Source organism: Crocodylus siamensis, chromosome 1 (assembly GCF_052110815.1).
Source record: "Crocodylus siamensis isolate JL-2025a chromosome 1, ASM5211081v1, whole genome shotgun sequence".
Classification (NCBI taxonomy): Eukaryota; Metazoa; Chordata; order Crocodylia; family Crocodylidae; genus Crocodylus; species Crocodylus siamensis.
The window spans coordinates 353,807,823-353,827,704 of record NC_143395.1 but is presented as its reverse complement, the minus strand read 5'-3'; positions in this window follow the sequence as shown (position 1 = coordinate 353,827,704).

The following is a 19,882-nucleotide window of genomic DNA, read 5'->3' as shown; positions in this document are numbered from 1 at the left end:
TGTTATAAACATATCTACCTGAGAGCTTATATATCTTCTCTACAAACAAGATCAGAAGTTCTCAAACTTTTTCTTATTGTGTACCCCCTTCCAGATTTACCAGCTGCAAATGTAACACTACCAGCATATATTTTATATTTTAACCCCTTAAATGTCAATTATTATTATAATGAAAATCAAATCCGACATTATGCAATTTCTCCTGCATAACCCTCAGCGATGTCTTGCCTAACCCCCAGGGTTATGCATACCACAGTTTGGGACCATTGAACAAGAGCATCAAAAGGAACTTCAAACTTTTTATAATTTCCCTAGTGCATCTGTACTAGGGAAATTATACTATATCAGCACTTTGACAATATCAATATATCCTAAATAAGGAGTTAACTTTGTTTACACTAAGTAAAGAGTCATGTGTGAATATGCTAGTGAATTGCTTTTTCAAACAGGGGTAATTTTCCTAGTCTAGATGGGTGCTTGGAGTTAACCTTTAACTTTGACATGAGTATATTATTTTATCTTTTGCTTCAGATATTTATATAAACATAAATATATGTCATAAAGAATTATTGACCATGTTATAAAGTAGTAAGGGAGAAGGGTATGTTTGCAAGAAGTTATATGTTAGGATAATCCAACTAGAATTATGCAAAACACTTTTGTGGGCATTGATACTTGTCACATAATAGCTTCTGATTGTCAGAGTGATGGGATGTAAAGCAACTTGACACATGCACTAGAGGCTCGTGAGTCCACTGAAGTCAATATGGATATTCCACTGATCTCACTGGACTTTGGATCCTGTTGAAGTCAATGAAAGACTCTTACTGATATCCAGCATTTGTCAAACTTCAAGAATGAGCTGAGTTAAAGTTTCTTCTATTAAACTTTCATGACCGAAGCTGCAAAAATCTTTGTTAGGGTAGGAGTTAGTTATAATAGAACTAAGATAATTATAGCTCCATTTTATAGTGCTCCTAACACTTGTTTGATATTTATCTTGCAGTATCTACCCTTGCAAATCTTAATTAAATGCATTTTTGGACTCTAAATTTAAACTGTCACATGTCATATCTCAGCAGTAACATTTATGCTCATTAAAGCTTATCAAAATGCAGAATCTACTAGCAGTGCAGCTCCTGCTGTGTTCATCTTTGCAAGCACCATTACATTTAGAAAGGTACATATACTATGGCAGCAGAATGTTTCCTGACAGGTGGTATTGCATATAGCAAAGGGGGCAGGATGTCTTCTTTCCTCTTACCTCTATGTAGAGTATTTTGTGTTGCTGACTGGTAACTTCTACATTCATGTTGTTTTGAACAATAAATATAATGTAGACTGAGGAAGTAATTGTTTGGCTGAAGCTCTAAAAACCTGACAATAGCATGTAGAGCCTGTAACTGCCACATTGTATGAGTACGAAAGGCAATTAAAACGTGGAGTGTAAAATGCACTCATTGTTAAAAAATAAAACCCTCCATAAACCAGCAGTGTCTACTTTTCCTGAAATGAAGACAAATCCATCTACCTCAATTTAAAGCAGGAAGTACTCAGTGATGAACTTGCAAAGGTGAGGATTTGATACAAGAATCTAAAGAAGGCTACTAGCAGGGGGTTGGATATGAAAAGTTGTAAATTAGGCAAAGCAAACTGTCAGAAAGATGCTATTTTTCTAACTTTATCACTGCAGTGACATGAATCCAAAAATGTACAAAGTTGTTTTGGTCGTGGTAAAAGAATAAAAAATAATACTCAGATATAAACTCGTATCTTGATGCAGCACTGGTAGGCTTGGTAAAACACAAAGGGTGTAGAACTGTTGTTTTCACCATAATATTAAGTGGTAAAAAGCTCACAATTTTTGAGCCTTTAGTGTTGACGGTCTTTTTAGGTATTCAGCCAGTTTTTTTGGGTCAACAATTTTCGTATAAACAATTGATACATTTTACCCAGAAAATATTCTTGGACACTGACATGCTTGTTTTAAGAGGAAATTTCTCAAAATTATAGTTGTTTGCCTTGTATGTCACTTAGTCATTTGTTCAGATACGAGATGATAAACAGGTGCAGGTGCTTCAAAGGTGCTGGTGTTCTGCCATTCTTAAAAGCTTGTCTACAAAATGTGTGAGTAGGTTAGTTTTCTATTCTGAATTGTTTTTATTTATGTTGAAATAACCTGTGTGAAAGAACATGTGATGCACTTGTTAAGCCAGTTAACTGGTCAGATAACATGTTACCCGTACTCTGTTAGAAGAAATATTAAGTTTCTCATGCCTTAAATTCCTATGGACTTAACTAGCAAATTACCTATCAAGAATTATGGGGTGTGGGGGGTGGGTGGGGATGGAGTGCCACCACCCACCACCCCGCGCTGCTGCCACCTCCCAGAAGCAGGGTTGGGGGGAAAGCTTGCTTGGCCGTCCCCTCCATCCCGCTCTGCCAGCACCACATGTTGCCCCACCTCCAAGAAGCAGCAGTATTGGGCTTGCCCCCCCCACTGCATCACCTCTGTCGCCACCACCATGACAGTGCTCTGCTGTCCCACTGTATCCCTGCCATTCCTTCTGTCCCCCTCCACTAGCACCCCATACAAGACAGGCAATCAGTGAAGATAGGCAGCAAAGCTGACTGCCTGTTTTGTATGCATACCAGCCCGGCTTCTAGCTTCTTTACTTTTCATTCCATCCAGGAAGAGCACACACCAACTGCAGAAACTTCCTCAGTCTGACAAAGGGTTTTTTGAACCCGCAAGCTTGCTTAAAAATTGTTTTCCAACTATTAAGTTGGTTTAATAAAAGATATTAGACCAACTAAGGAGGAAGAAATGCCGGGTCCTGGTCATCAGAGACTCCATCCTATGAGGACAGGTCTGCTTCATGCCTGGGGCTCGGGTCAGGGACATCATGGAAAGGATCCTGGCCTACATCCAACCTGCTGACCAGTACCCCATGGTTGTCATCCATGTGGGTACGAACGATGCGGCCAGGGGCAACCCTGACCACATTATGAAGGATTTCAAGGTTCTGGGAGACAAGCTGAAGGAGATGGGGGCACAGGTGTTATTTTCTTCTCTTCTTCCAGTGAGTAGGCGGGGACGGCGGCATGAGGTCTGCACTGGTGTCGTCAACTGGCACTTATGCAGCTGGTGCCGCCAGGCAGGCTTTGGGTTCCTTGATAATGACCCATGCTTTCGGGTGGGGGACTTGCTGGGGTGGGATAGGCTTCATTTCTCTGCTAGAGGCAAGCGTGTCTTCTCTTCCAGGTAGGCTGATCTTGTACGGTGAGCTTTAAACTAGCTTTGCCGGGGGAGGGGGCCGCAGGAAGATGAGGAGACGCCATCTGAGCAGGACAGGTGACAAAGGCAAGGAGTGCTAAGGTAAGAAATGGGGGTCCAGACCGTCTCCCTAAATGAGGGGTGGCACACACAGTCTTGCAAGGCCTTAAATGCCTATATACCAATGCTCGCAGTATGGGGAATAAACAGGAGGAACTTGCCCTCAGAATAGCTAGTTCAAACCTAGTTGTCATAGGGCTAACAGAAACATGGTGGGATTCGTCCCATGACTGGGCAGTTAGCATTAGGGGCTATAGGCTTTACAGGCAGGATAGAGAAGGAAGGAAAGGTGTGGGTGTGGCACTCTGTGTCAGGGAGCACTACACATCTTCTGCCAGCCGAATGGGGTCAGATTGAAGGGGACTGTGGGGAGAGTGATTTGATGGTGGGGGTCTACTACAGAGCCCCCAATCAAAGGGAGGAGCTGGACTGGGAATTTTTGGGCCAACTTGCACAGGCACTTAAGACAAGGCATGTAGTTGTCATGGTGATTTTAATTACCCAGACATCTGCTGGGAGAAACAGTCAGCCAGGATGGACCATTCCAGGAGGTTCCTAGCTGAGATATAGGACCTCCACTTAATCCAGGAGGTGCACACGGTCCCACCAAAGGAAACGCCCTGTTGGACCTGGTCCTGGCCACAGGTGATGACCTGGTAAGGGGCCTCCAGGTTCTTGACCACCTGGGCGATAGCGAGCATCACTTGCCGGAATTCACCATCCAGCACAGGGTGTCAAGGGCCTGCAGCAAGACGGTACCCCTAGACTTTAGGAGGGCCAACTTTAACAAGCTGAGGAGACTAGTGGGGGAGGCGCTGGGGTCCTTGAGGGCAGGGCAACTCAGTGTCCAGGATGAGTGGTTGTTCCTTAAGGAAACGATACTCAGAGCCCAAGGGGAGTCCATCCCAACAAGATGCAAGGGGGGCAAGAGTGCCCGAAAGCCCCCCTGGCTCACCAAGGACATCCGGGAATGCCTGCTTACCAAAAAGGTGGCGTACACCCGGTGGAAGGGGGGTGCTATCTCCAAAGAGTAGTATACCTCCTCTGCTCAGGCCTGTAGGGGGGCTGTCAGGAAAGCTAAGGTGGACATAGAGCTAGGAATAGTGTCCAAGATCAAGGATAATAAAAAGTCCTTTTTCAAATACATAGGGAGGATGAAGAAGGCACCGAATAATGTGGGGCCCCTGCATAGTACGCTGGGCAATCTGGTGGTTGCGCCAGAGGAGAAAGCGGAACTCTTTAACCAATTCTTCATGTCCGTTTTCTTGTGCAGGGACTGGGACTTCCCTGCTGTGATGCCAGACGGACTTGAGGGGAATGTCTCCAGACCTCAGGTTGGGAAGGACCAGGTTAGAGAGCTTCTGGAGGGGCTGGACGTGTTCAAGTCAGTGGGTCCTGATGCTCTCCACCCCAGGGTGTTGAGGGAGCTAGCTGGGGTTATTGCAGGGCCCTTGGCATGGCTTTACGAGCACTTGTGGTGCTCTGGCCAGGCGCTGGATGACTGGAAGATAGCTAACGTGGTCCCCATCTTCAAAAAAGGGAAGAGAGAGGACCCGGGCAACTACAGGCCTGTCAGTTTTACTTCTATCTTTGGGAAACTCTTTGAGAAGATCCTCAAGGAGCACATCTGTGATGAGCCGGCTTCAGGGATGATGCTCAAGGGCAACCAGCACGGTTTCATTAGGGGCAGGTCATGTCAGACCAACCTGATTGCCTTTTATGATCAGGTCACAAAGGCAATGGATGTAGGTGTTGCTGTGGACGTAGTCTTTCTGGACTTCAGCAAGGCCTTTGACACCATCTCCTACTCCATCCTCATTAAAAAACTAGGCGACTGTGGCATTGATGCCTACACAGTCAGACGGATTGCAGATTGGCTCAAGGGTCGTACTCAGAGGGTGGTGGTGGACGGGTCATATTCAACCTGGGGGGAAGTGGGTAGCGGAGTCCCCCAGGGCTTGGTCCTTGGGCCTGTGCTGTTCAATTTCTTCATCAGCGATTTGGACGATGGGGTGAATTGCAACCTGTTTAAATTCACTGATGATACCAAAATTTGGGGTGAGGTGAGCACGCTAGTAGGGAGGGAAAGACTGCAACAAGACCTGGATAGGTTACAGGAGAGGGCTGACATAAACAGGATGTGTTTCAATACTGACAAGTGCAGGGTGCTGCACTTAGGCAGTAGAAAGCAGCAGCACACTTATAGAATGGGAAATTCCCTTCTTGAGAGCACGGAGGCAGAAAGGGATCTTGGAGTCATTATTGACTCCAGGATGAACATGGGCCGACAATGCGAGGTCTCGGTTGGCAGGGCTAACCAGACCTTGTCGTGCATCCACAGGTGCATCTCAAGTAGAGCCAGGGAGGTGATTCTCCCCCTCTATGCAACGCTGGTCAGGCCACAGCTGGAGTACTGTGTCCAGTTCTGTGCGCCCCATTTCAGGAGGGATGTGGACAACATTGAAAGGGTCCAGAGGAGGGCCACCCGCATGATCCGGGAACTACAGGGAAGACCCTACATTGAAAGACTGTGGGACCTTTACAAGAGAAGGCTGAGGGGGGACCTGGTGACCATCTATAAACTCACTAGGGGGGACCAGAAGGGTTTAGGGGAGATGCTGTTTCCCCTAGCGCCTCCTGGCATGACAAGGAATAAAGGCCACTAGTTATTAGAGAGTAGATTTAGATGAGACATCCGTAAGAACTACTTCACAGTTAGGGCGGCTAGGAGCTGGAACCAACTTCCTAGGGAAGTGGTGCTGGCTCCTACCCTGGGGATCTTTAAGAAGAGGCTTGATGACTACTTGGCTGGACTCATTTGAGTCCAGTCTTTTCTCCCACCCAGGCGGGGGGTCAGACTTGAAGATCTACAAGGTCCCTTCCGACCCTACTTCTATGATTCTATGATATCAGATTCACCCAAAGAACCTTGTCTGTCTATGTTCTTAGACCAACACGGCTACAACCCACACCCCCGTAACTACCTTTTAGGCAGACCAGGTTCTTTGGGTGACTGATATCTTTTATTAGACCAACTTAAATAGTTGGAAATTTTTCCCCCAACTATTTAAGTTGGTCTAATAAAAGACATCAAAGTCACCCAAAGAACTTTGTCCGCCTAAATCCTTAGACCAACACGACTACTACCTATGCCCCTGTAACTACCTTTTACCCACAGCCAGCTGATCTTACCAGAGGTAGCCTACACCAGGGCCCCTGGAAGCACTCTGTATTAGCTCAGCTGTCATGTGCAAAGCATCTATGCTCTGCTAGACCCTCCTCATCAACAATCTGCATAACAAACCCCCACTCACTGTTCAAAGCATCTTAGGAGTACAAAAGGGCTTACTGCAGGGGAGGTATGTAAGATTATAGAAATGATAAGCCCATTTTTTCTATCTCCCAATAATGGAAGGAAACTTTGGGAAATGGTTCTCAGAACTGAGGAGAAAATATATTATATTTGGTTCCATGAAACCTGAATAAAGGACAATAATTGCTTGTTACTTTTCTCAGTTCCAACACACCCTAACTATGATTTGACACAGTCTTAAAGGACAGAACTCTTATTTATTTTTCAAGGTCTGGCATATCTGAAAGAGAGGATTAGGGAAGATATGTTTGGAGAATTTTTAGCTTCTTTTTCGAAGCAAGGCCAGATAGCTCAGGAATGGACAGCTCTTTAGATAGGGAGTACTGTACTACTCTCAATAGGGCCTTGTCATATCATAGCAATATTTATGAATTATTTCATGGAATATTCATGCTAAACTCCTCCAAATATTCATGATATATTTGTTAAATGCTAATGAAATGTTAAACAGCATAAAGAAAGTATCACAAGCATAAGCTTGATAAAATAACACATTATGTAAATTTTTCCTAACTAAAGAGTTCCAGAAGAAGCATAGTTTCTGCACTTGAAAATCTACTTTCCACACACAAAGATATTTATGATATATTTTTTAAATGTCATGAAATATTTCATGAAATGTTGCCAGAAATTTTCATGAAATATTTCACGAAGTATAAAGAAAACATCACAGTCTCAAGTTAAATAAAACATAAATTTAAAAGAAAAAAAAATCAGCCTCTGTCCTTGAGTAGGAACATGAGGAATCCTTGATTACATGCCTCTTGCAGCACATATTTTGGATAGGTTATCTTAGGATTCAGAGGAATCTGAGAGTCTCTGCACTGCTTTCTCTCAAATCTATCCTGTTCAAGCATGCAGTTATAATACAAGGGAAGGTATCACTCCCTTTAGAGCTGTCATGTCTTTAGATTTGTCATGATACAGTGCCATTTTCCATTTAGTTCCTACACTCATCTTGTAATGACAGCTGTTAATTAAATGGTTCCAAAGAGTTCATTTCTGTGTGCAAAGCCCTGAGCCTATTCTATGTTTAAGTGATCAGTCAGCAGCCTTCTTAGGTTATGGACAGGAGTGATTCAGTTTAGGTCAGAGGCAGATCGACAGGTAAGGTGCTAGGACCCAGTTGCTGGTACTTTTCCCTGTGGCAGCATGGGAAAGTGACTGCTGCTTCTGAGTGCCACCAAAGGTCCATGTCCACAAGCTGTATCAAATGACTCTGCAAGCCATAGTTTGCTAACTCCTGCTCTAAGACATTAAGTGGCACTTATGTGGATTTTGGTATGTATGTTTTCAAATAAGATTTTGTTACTTCCTTTTCCAGGAAATGAGACAGCAAGATTCTGCACTGTCCTTGTACATCTCCCATGTGACAGGGAAGTATTGTAACTACGAAACCTTTTTCAAAAGTTGTTATTAGGGTGATATTTTAGTTGCAAAGCAGTGTTGCATTTTGTTACTTGGTGATGATGTTAAATACTTCTCCACACATTCTTTTCATCCATGCTGAACAGCAAAAGTTTGAAAATGGCATGGACTTGTCAAAGACATTGAGTCATGGTATGGTGGAAAAAGTGTCATGGGAATATGTAAATTTAACCCCAGGTCTTAAAAGCTACTCGATTCTAGAAGCTTCTTGCTGGCTTCCACTGTTTACCCAATGTGCCACAGGAAAAATAATCTGTACTCTATAGGGGCAATGCACAAGGGATTTTACCTCCCCAGAATGAGTACTTAATATGGAAAAAATCTCAATCCATTGCATGGAAGCAGTCAGTCAGACTACGAGAGGTACCTGAGCATGAAAATGTGTATTCTGGACCTTTTAATCCAGCAGTGTTAGTACTCTGCAGCTCAGTGAGAAATAAGCTTCCCATGTAGGCATGAACTGAAAAGATTTCTAATTCTGGGACTATTTTAAAAATTCATATGCTGACTTCCATCCCAGGACTTCAAAACACTTGAAAATTTGCAGGAGTAATCTGTCCTCATAACATTGCTGTGAGGTAGGAAAATATTTTTCCCGCTTTAAAGATTAGGAAATTGGAGCCAGACTAAAATGTAGGGTTTTTGCATTTCCACACTCAGTTTTGACAATTTGATCACACTTTAGAAAACTATAAATGAACAACTTCATATAAAAAAAAGGTCATACAAATGCATGTGAACTATGCACAGAAAGATAGCAGAAGCATCTACTTTGGTGCATAAAACCTGAAATTTTAGGGATTGGGCTATAATAAAAATGATAAAAAGGAAAGGTCTTGTAGTAGTAAAGTTCTTAAATTTGTTCTGCAGAACTATTAGAGATCAACTGGCAATGAAAAACTCAATTCAACTTTACGTCTGTAGGTATTCTTGAACATTCAACTTCCATGTTGGTTTGCCACTATTTTGCATTTTTGGAAAAAGTCATACCTCTGCAAGATATCACTTTTGGAAATGAAGTTGCAGCTTTTAACCAGACATTAAATTCTGTAGGTAAAGGAACCTATGCATTTAGGGAACATGGCTTTTATTTCTGGTCCTGACATAGACTTCATTTTTGACTCCATAAAGCCTTTTTTCCCTCTCTACTGAAGTTTTATAGGAAGCAGATTTATACTATTTGAGAAGTCTTTCTAAATGTGGATGATCTTATTAGTAAAGTATGATGATAATACTTTCCACCATGTCGTGTTTGGTTGTGTTGAAAAGGCACTCATGATTGCTCATGATACATCCTGGATAGCAATTTGACAGTTTAAGTGGATGCTGAGAGAAGGATTCTCTTGGCCTGTAATATGGCCTTGACATAGACTTTGAGGGACCTATTATATTCTATTCTGTCTGTACCAGCCTTTGTTTTCTGCCATTAGTACTCACTTTAGGGAAATTGCCTTCTATCGAAGGGTTTCAGAAAACCAAGGAAAGGGCAATGAGGAAGAAAAGGCCATTTTGGGGCCAGCATATCAATGGCTGAGGTTATTGTATAGTGGTAACATTTTACTGAGTCTATGACTCCTTGTTCCATGAGTGGCATGCTCTTGCCCTCATTAGGCTTTGGGATTTGTTGTAGTTCATAAATTCTCATAGCTGAATCAGAACCATTAATATTCCTTGTGCCTGGAAGCTGGACATGGAAGATCTCTGATCATTGCCTTAATAAGGCCCGTTTCAGATAGAGGCAGTGTTGAAGTGTTGTGATGTCCTCAGTTTTGGTGTCTAGGCTCAGTCAAGTCCAGGGTGTGACTGGCTGGATGGACTGGGCTACAGAGTGGAATTGATATGCAAAATTTCTTAATGAGGTATTTATTTTTGAGCTTTGCACCTTTCATTTTGTGAATATGTGTACTGGAACATTTCATCCAAACAAGTTATTTTACCAGCATCATTGACAACATGTCATTTAAGTCTCTAATCTGTACTGATCTGGAAATGACCATAAAATTTTTGGAACTTTTGGTTCTGTTTTTTTACTAAAGTCATCTAAGGCACTTGGTTTTGATATTTTCAAAGAAGATCTGCATTATTATTACTGCCTATCTCCTGTGCTGTCTGAATCTATGTGAATATCCTTTAGGGATGAAATGGGCTATATTACAGGTACTTCAGTGTCCTTCCTTTGGGTCTTGATGATGCAGACTCCACAGGGTGCTAAATTGCTGATAAAGTTGAGATTGTTGTTTCATAGCAGTATATATATATATATGGTATAAAAGGTGAAAAGTGGTCTATGGAAGTTAGTCAACAGAAAAGCTAAAGGATCTGAATGGACTTAAAAATGTCTAGCTTCATGGAATGGAGACTGTGTGGAATCTTGTACTACTGACTAGTGTTAGACACATTCCTTGGATATCTGAATCATATTCATGTGTCAGGCTGTTAGTATAGATGTTTTCATAGATGGTACATTCATTTTAACAAAAAAATTGTATAATGGCATAAAGAGGATATTACATTTTACTTTTTTCAGTTAGATTTTCAATCAGCGTTGCAAGAACCAACTTTTATTTGCCAATTGAAAAACTGAAACTGTAGCGAGAGATGTTCTTATTCAGTGGTTCAGGGATAGAGCTCACATTTATGTAGTGTAGTGCTGGCAAAAGCTATTACTTTGTCACTAGTTTTTATAGTTTTCTGTATGAGGACTTGCTTCAGAGATCTGTGTATGCGTCATGGGAGTATACTGTAAAATGGACTGCTTCTATATGGAAAAAGACAAGAGAAGGCCAGTAATTACAAGGTATTTATGCTTTTCAATGCTTTCTGGTACATGGAGCTCTTATTCTCAAGTAATTAAAGGTTGTTAAAAGATCAAGAAAGGTTGGGGAGTAGTGAACAAATCTCCTACTGCAAACTGAAAATCTTGGAAGTGGGTGATTATAACTTAAAACTCATGTAAAACTCAAGAATAGCTGTCAACTTAAGGTAAGACTGAAATCTAAGAAAGGATAACTATTTCAAGTAAAATGGTGGCTGTTTCAAGTGGATCTTATGTCAACACTTTCAACCCCTGCAATACAAAATTTAGATTTGTTAAATGCTGTCTAAATGTAGATGAGGGTGAAATTGCTTAAAATACATTGCATGCTGACAATAAATCAAATGTCAGTAATTATGAGGCACTAGAAGTTAGCAGGCCTACTAACAATACTTAAAGGCATTAAAGAATAAACCTATCATTTGACCTAAGGGCAGTTATTTTTTACTTTGATACTGTTACTACAGTACCTACCACTCCCTGGGCACATCCCAATGAGGACACGTGTGGTTTGTGGCACCTCAGACTCATCTGAGGTGCCACAAACTGCACGTGGTGCATCTGTACCTGTTCATTGCATGGGTAATTTGCAGCATGGTGGGTTTTTTGACACTGGGAGATCCTGGTGTAAAAAATAACAGCCGCTTAAAAAAGTGGTGCAGTGCATGTGGCACCAGCTTGCACCAGTAGAAATGGAGCCTGGCCAGCCAGAGCCATGCTCTGACAACTGGCCAGGTTCCAAGTGGCCAGCTTGGTGCTGCCGCTGCCCCAGGAGGTCCCCAGGACCTCAGGTAAGGCTTCTGGGGCCACCACAGATACTGGCCCCAGCCTCCCCTACCCCACCCAGGTCATTTTGCCATGAGCAAGAGCATGCATGCAGGGGCATACCCAGGGACAAATAGCATCAGCACAAATATGTGCCACTGCTATTTGTCCCATGGGAAATGTGCACCCCTGCATGTGTGTGCTCATCAGTACATGCACCTCCTTCTGCAAGATCCAGAGTAGTGATATATTTAATTTGGAATAAGATATCTTGAGACACATTTATTCTTCTCAATAGATAACCATCTCTTAAATTATACTTGTTTTGCAGCTGAACATATACTGTATTTAGCTATTTTTTACTTGAAAAAGCAGACAATGCTAATTTTACTTTATTGTACTAACAAATATTGTAATATGCACATGTCTGGGGGCAGCAAGAGGTTCCTTAAAGATGCAGTTCCACTGAAAGAAATGAATGATATGCCTTTTTGAGATTTCAGTTATATTATGTTAATTGTCTGGTTCAGATCTTTGATGTATGTTGATCCTTGGAATTGAGAGGTATGCCAAAAGGGGTCTTTTACTTTTAGAGTAACTGCATTCTACTGGGTGCTAAGCATTACATATTGATTTTAGTTTAGGTTTACAGTGGGAAAATATGTCCTCTGCATTGAAAAATGTAGTTTGTAGTTTTAAATATAAAATAAATGCAATTGTTCAGTTACCTTCTGTTATCTTAAATATATGGAAGCATCAGAATTATTTTGTCATGAGGGGCTCCTAACCCTTCAATAGTCCTTATTCAGGGAAACATTTAAATGCCTACCTAAAAGTTTTCCTACAGAGATATTCTTTCCACAGATGGGGCCAAAGTGCTTTATAAATGTTAACTAGTAATCCTGACAATGCTTGGATGAGGAGTTTAGTTATGTTACTGCTGTTTTATAGGCCAGAATACTGTGACCTAAAAAGGATTATGTTGAAGAGCTAGACACAAAAGAGCTTAGCTCTCCACAGCTGAACCCGGGTTTTTACACTTATTCTGTTCCCCTTTAAGTGCTTAAGTGAAGCTGGCAAAGTTTCAAAACATCTTCCCATTGAGACACTGAAATGATGAGACTAAATTGAACAAAGAAGTTTTGAAACTCTAGGTGTTTAAAATGAGGCGTACAAAGCAATATGATTAATTATCTAAACAAAAAAGGCTTGATCTTCAGGTGTAATGAACACATTTTTATTTAGGTGCCCAAATACTTTGATTTAGGGATTTAACTTGAGCTATCCAAGTGTTTCATCCAAGTCCCCACAGAATAGATGAGAAAAATTCTGGACTTCCTGGACATATGCACACTTGCAAGCACATGCATTTGCAGCAGCTCAAATTGAAGTGGTGCAAATTTGAGCTGGGGCTTTTTGCCTCAGTGCACATGCTCAGACATGCATGTTATTATGGAGCAAATTGTGCCACTTGGGGCAAAATAACCCTGCCTGACTCCTCCCAGATCTGCAGCCAGGGGGAGCTAGAGCCTGGGGCCAGCACCTGTGCTGTCCCCAGCAGTATAAAAAGCTGCCTTGTCCCGGCCCCAGCAGTACAAAATGTGAGCTACTTGCTCACAGAAGCTTCTGGGGCCCATCCAATTGGTACCTGGGGACACTACCCCTTGTGCCAGCTGGACTGCTGCAGCAGCCCTGAGAGTTCCTAGCACCCTCTACAGCAGTCTGGCAATTGTGGCTGCTGCCTGGCTGTGACCTGCTGCATACCTGCCAGACCCAGGAATTCTGGTGTTCCCTATTGGAAAACTGAAAAATCCCTGATAAAAAAATTCCAAAGTCACTCTGCCCCATCCCCCACTTACACCCCCAGGTCCCATGGCTGCCCCCCCAACCCCAGGCACTGGTACTTTGAAAAAAAAAAAAGAGAAGAGAAGACCAAAAAAAAGCTTCTACTTACGCTAGAAGCAGGGGCTGTGGGGGCTCTGGAGCCTCCTGGCACAGCCCCCGCTCCAGGCAGCACAGGTTAGTGGGGGGCATCAGGGCCTGGGTTGGGGCCACTGGGGCTATCACTCTGCACTGCACTGCATGGGCAGGGCCCAGTGGACCCAGACAGCAGCTGGAACTGCTGGTAAGTGCTGGGTTTGTTTTTTTATTGTGGGGATGCTGTGGTTGGAGGGCAGGGATCAGGGACCTCAGGGGGCTGGGGGGAGTAGGGCTGAGTAAGAAAGGGATCATGGGCATGGGGGGCAGGAAGGGGGTGGGGCCAGGCAGGGCAGGGATTAGGGGAGCCTGGGGGGCAGGCAGACGGTAGGGCCAGGCAGGGCAGGGATTGGGAGGTCTGGGGGGCCAGGCAGGGCAGGGATTGGGGGCTGGGGGGCAGGCAGACAGTAGGGCCAGGCAGGGCAGGGATTAGGGGGTCTGGGGGGCAGGCAGGGCAGGGATCAGGGGGCTGGGGGCATGGGAGGGGCCACTGGGGTGTCTCTCCTCCAGCCCCCCTGACCCCTTACTTACCAGCACTGGAGCTCTTCTCCTGGTGCACTGCCTGCCTTGCACAGATGGGCAGAAAGCTCCAGCATCAGGGTGATGGTCTGGCAGCCAGAAGATCTCTGTGGAGGACCCAGCCTCTGGTTGCCTGCCCTGCTATTTTTAGCTCCTTTTTTTTGTTTTGACCCTTGGATATCCAGGGGTCTAATTTTGCCCCCGTGCTGCGAACTTGCAGTGGGGGGAACCTTTTCCTGCATGTGCCTCTTGCAGCATCTCAGAAGGGTTTGAGATGCTGCAAGAGGCACATGTGGGCTTATGTGATCATGCCCCCTGTCTCCTTATGAAGTTGTGTAAGATATTTGCAACAGATGTGGAATCTACTGGAGCATAAACAGGCTGAGCCTACTTTATTGGCTTTCATGAACAAATTTTAGTACACATGTCTTTTCCAGCATGTTATTACTTTTAGGAAACAAACTTGGAGTTCCATCATTAAGCCTTCATGAGCTCATTAGTTACATTAGCAAATTGAACATAATCTCATATAATTTTCAGTAATTTAAAGGTGCAACATATTCTTCATCTACAAGAGGAGCAGAATCTTTTCTTTGATGACCATACACTAGAAATAAAGTACCACAATTTTGGGGGAACATTTTTCCTTTATAAAAAATTTTTAAGTTCCATGGTTTATATTCATTTGTTTATTCCTGTTAAAAAATTCTCTAGTTATAGGCTTGTTATTATCAACTAAGCTCTTTGTGTTTAATGGTGTAGTTGGGTGTACCACTTGGTATGCATGGCAATGTCCTGTAAGAAGCAAGCTTCCATTAAGAATCTGTTTGCAAGGTTTGAACTCAGTGCTTGTTACCATTAGCCTTATGGAGAATTGAATAAACTTTCTAAGTGAAATAAATGAGAACAGTAGTGGAAACAACAGCCACAGATGGTAGAAGTCAGTAGGGGATGAGGGTGAAACTACTAATATTTCCTTTGTAGGTAACACCTGCTACCAAGTACCTGCTACCAAGAATCCAAGAATAATAGCTAGGACAATGTAGAACCCACCAGCACCTCATCTACAGCTCACAGAAGACATTTTTACACATGCTTCCGGGTCAGGGATGGGTACTTTATTTAGAGTGGCTCTTGGAGAGCCAGAGAGTCTCATGTATCAGTACCCCATGCTTCAAAATGGCAGCAGGGGTGCTTAACTAAGTTTGTTTGGCAAGGTTTAGATAAAAACACCCTTTTGAAGTGTGAGAACGCCGATACACTAGATGCGGAGGCTGGCTGGAGTGTGGTAATTACCATGTTTCAGTAGACTCGATTGAGTCTGCTCCAATTCACTGTAATTATAACATGTCAGATCAGTCTCTTGGCTCTTGTACAGGCACCCAGAGGGACTGGTCTAAGGTACTAGGCCCAGGTCTCATCTGCTTTATTCCACATGGGAAACAGCAGCACTAATTTGTGTGGAAGATATCATAGTTTTCTGGCATCATCATTTACTCAAGTTTTAAACTTGGATTCTTGAGCCAAAATCCAACTTCCCTTTTAGATGACTAAATAGTACACAGATAATGTGACCCTGCAAGTGACATTTTCAGGCACTTACATGGAGTACTTGGATAGAGTCCAACAGAGGACAACAAAAATGGTGAGGGGGTTGGGGGACATGACTTATGAGGAAAGATTGAGGAAACTGGGCTTATTTTGTGTAGAGAAGAGGAGACTGAGAGGGGACTTAAGAGCAGCCTTCAACTACCTGAAAGGTGGAGGAGGGGTTCAAAAGAGGATGGAGCTATTCTCAGCGGTGGCAGATGACAGAACAAGTGTTACTTTAAATTCCAATTGCCAAATCAAGAGCAAGACCTTATAAATGGAGATAAGGCAAAAATGCCATGTTTATTGATTACATAATTAGACATAGAGGTTCAGACACCCCACTCATATAGACACACACAGACCATCATGCACATCATTACACATGGGCACATACAAATACAAAACAACCATTCTATTCAGACATTATAGTTACCAGCTGCAGTTGTTCAGTAATAGCACTGGGTGGCTGGCCCAGGCCTTATTGAGAGACAGAAAGATACTAGAGATAGCAGCTTTGGAGCAGGGTGAACAGACACATCTGTGCTCTGAAGAAACAGCAATTGAGAGAGAGACTTACCCAACTTGTCATTTTCAAAGTCCTCTTTTATAGGGATTGGCATCCTCTGTTTCAATTCTTTGGGGTTTTTCCATACTCAGCTTCTGTTTTTGAAGTTGTTCTTCATCTATCTTCTGCTTACCTCAGCCCAGGGTCAATTTGGTCATAAAAGTTGGTATCTAAGCCTGGGAGTGACTTTGCTGCCCATCTGGCAGGATGTGTGCTTCCTTCCTCTTTGTTATCTCCTTTGTGCCCTGGGCCTCAAAGAGATTCTTCAGCTATCCATTAATTAGTTTACTGACTGGTAACTTACATTTGGAGCCTTGTTGCTTACATAAACAGTTAAATCTCCTCCCATCTCTGTGCCATTCTCTCACCATTCATCCTTTTACATACACTCATTCAAAAAAGGGCATACAGAGTTCATTCACTAATGTCAAACAAAAGAATACAAAATGGAGTTTTCAAGTTACTTACAGGACAAAACTAACATGGCTACATTTCACTACTATTACACTCTATGTTAACATCAGTTACATTAGTTCAGTTCCTGCTACTCAAGTAGCAATCATCTCAAGTTGCAGCAAGGGAATTTCAGGTTAGATATTAGGAAGAACTTCAGGAGAGTAGTAAAACTCTGGAACAGGTTACCCAGAGTGGTTGTGAAAGATCCTTCCTTGGAGGTTTTCAAGAACAGGCTAGGAAAAGATTTGGCTGGCATGATCTAGTTGGAGATGGTCCTGTTTTGAGCAGAGGGTTGGACTAGATGACCTCTTGAGGTCCTTTCCAACCCTAATTTTATATGATTCTATGATTTTAGACCATCTTTCTCCAGGAAGACACATAGCCATAGGCAACTGGTAGGAGGCTCACGGGGGTGCACATGTTCCCCCTGATGGGGACAGTGCCCCCCCGACAGCTGACAACAATGCTATCGGCAGCAGCTTCTGAGGGTGCCCCGCCCAGATTCAGGAGGCACCAGTCACTCATGCACATAGCACGTTAAAAATTGAAGAAAGGCTCTCCAACATTTTAGCCAAGTTGCCTAATTGTTAGGCCACTTGCCCTGGGAGCAGGAGATATAGCTCCTTCCTCACCCAGAGTGTGTTTGAACCTACATCTCTCACTTCTGGGCAAAGTGGCCTGACTATCAGGGCATGGGCTATGTAGGGCTTAGAGTACCCTTCATCTATCCTCTTGAAACTGGCCCAGTGGGCAGCCAGGAGAGGAAAATATCTGGGGGCAGGCAGCAAGAACTGGTTCTGTGGCTTAGTAAAATGAACACTACCCTGAAAGTGAGAGACTACATGATGTTCCAGTAGGCTATACTTAAATAAAGTCATTGGATAACCTGGATAGCTGCAGCAGGGAGAGAACCTAGGGCTCTCTCCTTTCGATCTGTCTTCTGCATCATAGAGTGTGCTATCACGATATGTTCCTATTCCATAGCATCTTTAATTACTCTCAACCATTTTCTCCATTCTTCCTTCCAACATAAAGTTTGTCTACTTTACTTTAGTACTAATTACCTTACATAGTGCTAAATTATGCCAATGCTTTTCATCTCTTCCTCCTTCCAGAAGTATTGGAAAGCCTCAATGTATATGCTGTACAAACACAATATAAGGGAAGAATTTAACCTTTGAAAGTATTCCACAGTAAGATTTTTTTCTGAGCAGGGAAGGGCATAGTTTCATTGAAGTCAATGGATCTTTAACAACCTATACCAACTGAAGATCCAGGCCCTCTGTCTGGATATTAAATTCAATTAACTTATTCAACTACTGAACAATTCTGGCCCAAGTTTTTTCCATGGTAGTAAAAATGTAGTTAACAGATGGTAATTGGCAGTGTGCCTCACAAGTACAGTAACAATAGACATGTTTCAGGGTCCACAAGCATGCTAAAGCTACGTCTATGTTTGTAAATATGTTATTTCTGAATCATTTAATACTTGAAAGGGAAATATATCTGTAGTTTCTTTAGTTGTATTATATGTCTGCTTCTGTGCAATAACAGGTCTGTATTAAATTAGATGTATAGAGAATAGTGAATTCATTTGAACCAAAACTTTTTGAGGTATTTTTCAAGAGCAACTGAGACTGTTTTTGGCAAACGGTATGTCTCCTGGACTGTACTTTTGTCTTTGAAGTTTTAAGGGTGCTAACCTTGTCGCAAAGTGTTCCACATAAAGCTGGGCATGAAGATAGTTTAAATTATCATTTGGGACAGGTGCTCCAATGAAGATATTCTGTAAATCAGGTTTTAGTATAATTCCCACAGCAGAAATAGTGTGTGTCTACAGGAAGTACGTGATGGATTGCTAGCTGAATCAGATTTTTTTAGGATTCACAGTGGGACCATGTTGTTTTAGCATCTGCAGTATCTTTCTTAGGGTTGTGCTATATTTTTTCTGAGTTTATTTATATAAAATGTGTTCCTGCAAAATAATGCATCACTACTATTGGCTAGTAAATGTCCCACAACTTCAAAATGTGTCTGTAATTAAATTTGAATAAAAAATCATAATTCTAGATATTTTGCTTGTATCTCACAATACTTCTAATCTAACCATAGATTAGATGTTTTTGATATTGAAGCATAAAACTTTGACAAGACTGCCTTTTCATAGAATTTCCAGTTTTTTAGACTCAACACCAAAAAATAGTGGGAACAATTTTTTGTATTCTATTTAGGCAGAAACAATGATTTGGTACTGGACTGGAATTCAGGAGACTTGTGAATTAATTCTTTGTGCTTAAAAAGGCTTCCTTTGTGTTCTTGAATAATTTTTCTTAATGTCTTTTAATTTCTACCTGCTTCAGTTTCCCATCTGCAATATAGGCATAACAATAACTGCTTTGTATTTGTACAGTACCTAGCAGAAAATTACATTTCCAATGTAATCTGGAATTATGTCATGTAAAAATATCTATTTTCCCCTTAAACCTCAAAATGGTTGGGTTCTAAAATTAAACAGAAGCCAATAGAATTGTAATATTTTCCAAAATTTTGACTCATTTCTGTGAGACCAATTTGTGAATGCTTAACATACTTATAATATATGAAACTACAACTCTCCCCCTGTCAGGCTAAGGCCCCTGCTAGAAGTACAGGTAAAGGCGTGGCAGGATCTGATGCAAGGTCCAAACAATTGGACCCTGCGGTGACTGAATTTAAACTAGCTACAAAACTCAAGGACAATAAGAAGTCCTTCTTTAATTATATAGGGAACAGGATGAAAACAAATGGAAGCGTGGGGCCATTGCTTAACAGCTCAGGACAGCTGGTTACTGACACTCAGGAGAAAAATGAACTCCTGAAAGACTACTTTGCTTCGGTATTTCACCAGACTGAGGTGAAAATCATACTAGATAAGGTTCAGAATTGGCATGGTGGAAATGACTGCCTTCTGACTGTTGATGTTGAGCTGGTGCATGATCAGTTAGAAAAGTTAGAAATTTACAAGTCAGCAGGACTGGATGAACTTCATCTGAGAGTGCTGAAGGAGCTGGCCAA